Source organism: Pan paniscus, chromosome X, assembly GCF_029289425.2.
Source record: "Pan paniscus chromosome X, NHGRI_mPanPan1-v2.0_pri, whole genome shotgun sequence".
Classification (NCBI taxonomy): domain Eukaryota; kingdom Metazoa; phylum Chordata; class Mammalia; order Primates; family Hominidae; genus Pan; species Pan paniscus.
The window spans coordinates 95,111,405-95,113,892 of NC_073272.2; the positions used below are offsets into that span (position 1 = coordinate 95,111,405).

The 2,488-nt window shown below is 38.2% G+C and overlaps 1 pseudogene; it reads left to right on the plus strand.

Annotated features, from left to right (window-relative positions):
- Positions 1–203: 203 nt before the first annotated feature.
- On the plus strand, positions 204–1,587 carry LOC100980930 (calmodulin-like; annotated as a pseudogene).
- Positions 1,588–2,488: the final 901 nt, after the last annotated feature.

Sequence of the window (2,488 nt, forward strand, 5' to 3'; positions counted from 1 at the left end):
ACCCACTTTTTGATGGGGTTGTTTGTTTTTTTCTTGTAAATTTGTTTGAGTTCTTTGTAGATTCTGGATATTAGCCCTTTGTCAGAGGGATAGATTGTAAAAATTTTCTCCCATTCTGTAGGCTGCCTGTTCACTCTGATGGTAGGGGCCTGTGGTGGGGTGAGGGGTGGGGGGAGGGATAGCATTAGGAGATATACCTAATGTAAACGATGAGTTAATGTGTGCAGCACACCAACATGGCACATGTATACATATGTAACAAACCTGCACGTTGTGCACACGTACCGTAGAACTTAAAGTATAATAAAAATTAAATAAATAAATAAATAAGACTGAAATCTGGCAGCGGTGCTAGGAGTCTCCTGGACGCGGCGCCAGGAAGTGGCGGCGGCACAGCGCGTAGCGCGCCTTAGCAGCAGCAGCAGTATTGGAGGCACACCCTCGCCATCACAGCCCCTGCGATGGTGCAGCCACCCTCGCTCCTTCTCCTCTTCCTCCCTTCGCTGGCACCATGTCTGATCAGCTGACCGAAGAACAGATTGCTGAATTCAGGGAAGCTTTCTCTATTGGATAAAGATGGAGATGGCACCATCACAACAAAGGAACCTGGAACTGTCATGAGGTCACTGGGTCAGAAGCCGAATTACGGGATATGATCAACGAAGTGGATGCCAATGGTAACGGCAACATTGACTTCCCCGAATTTTTGGCTATGATAGCTAGAAAAATGAAAGATACAGATAGTAAAGAAGAAATCCATGAGGCATTCTGAGTCTTTGACAAGGGTGGCAATGGTTACATCAGTGCAGCAGAACTATGTCACGTCATGACAAACAGGAGAAAAACTAACAGATGAAGAAGTAGATGAAATGATCAGAGAAGCAGATATTGATAGAGGCTAACAAGTCAACTATGAAGAATTCATACAGATGACTGCAAAATGAAGACCTATTTTCAACTCCTTTTTCTCCCTTGTAGAAAAATCAAATTGAATCTTTTACTTACCTCTTATAAAAAAAATAGAAAAAAGAAAAAAGTTCATTTATTTATTTCTACATAGCAAAACTGAATGTCAGAAGTACCTTCTGACCACACAAAAAATCTGTATGTATTGGTTGATGGTCCTGCCCCCTGAAGATCAAGCTACACATCAGTTTTACAATATAAATACTTGTACTACCTTAATGAAAAGGACTCCTTAAAGTGCCATTTGCTAATGATTAATACACTGTTCGGGGTGGCCAGTTTTTTATGTATGCAAATTGACGATTGAGCACAGTCAGACATTTGTATTAAAAACGAAAAATGGAAAAACAAATTCAAAACCTATTCAAATGTGTTCTAGTTCAATTTGTTTAGTATAAATTGTCATAGCTGGTTTACTGAAAACAAACACATTTAAAATTCGTTTACCTCAGGATGACATGCAGAAAAATGGGTGAAGGATAAACCATGAGACGTGGCCTCACTAGTAGGATCGGCCTCTTTTACTTCATGTACTCTGACCCATGGTGACAATGACACACCCTGGTGGCATGCCCATGTATGTTTGTTTAGCATTGTCTGCATTGTTCTAGAGTGAAACAGGTGTCAGGTTGTCACTGTCCACACAAAATTTTAATAGGAAACCTTTACCAATGGAGCATTTTTGGACTCTCTCTTTTTAAAACCTTCTGAACCATAACTTGGAGCCTGCAGAATAGGCTGTGGCTGTAGACTTCAGCACAACCGTCAACACTGCTGTTCAAGAAATTACAATTTACATCCATTCCAAGTTGTAAATGATAGTATTTTTTTTCCAATTAAAAACACCCTTAAGTTAAAAATAAAGACTGAAATCATACAGTGTCTTCTTTCTGATGATAGTAAAATTAAGCTAGATACTAATAATGCAAAATTTAAAAACTCATATTTTTGAAAATTAAAAGCATTTACTTCTATTAATCCTCAAATCAAAAATCCCATGATATATTTTAGAAAATTTTTGAAACAAAATAATATAAAATGTAATGTTTGAATATATGCAGGATGCAGTAAAAACTCTGCTGAGAAAAGACGCAAGATTAAAAGGAAACATTAAATATGAATGACGTAGGACATAAATATGAGACCAATGGACACTGTGGACTACCGAAGGGAGAAGAGAGTTGAGTGGGTTAAAAAGCTACCTGTTGGATTTTCTGCTCGTTACCAGGGTGACGGGATCCATAAGCCAAACCACAGCATCATGCAATGGTCCCATGGCATAACCCTACACATGTACCCCCTGTACATAAAATAGAAGTTGAAGTTTTAAAAAATGATGTAAGCTTCCACCTCATGCAGTTAAAAAATAACAGCAAATTAACTCCCCCAAAAAAGTAGAAAGAGGAATTAATAAAATTATGTATCAGTTAGGGTTCCCTAGAGGGACAGAACTAATAGGATATATATACATATATATATATGTGAGTTTATTACATGATCACATGGTCTCACAATAGGCTGT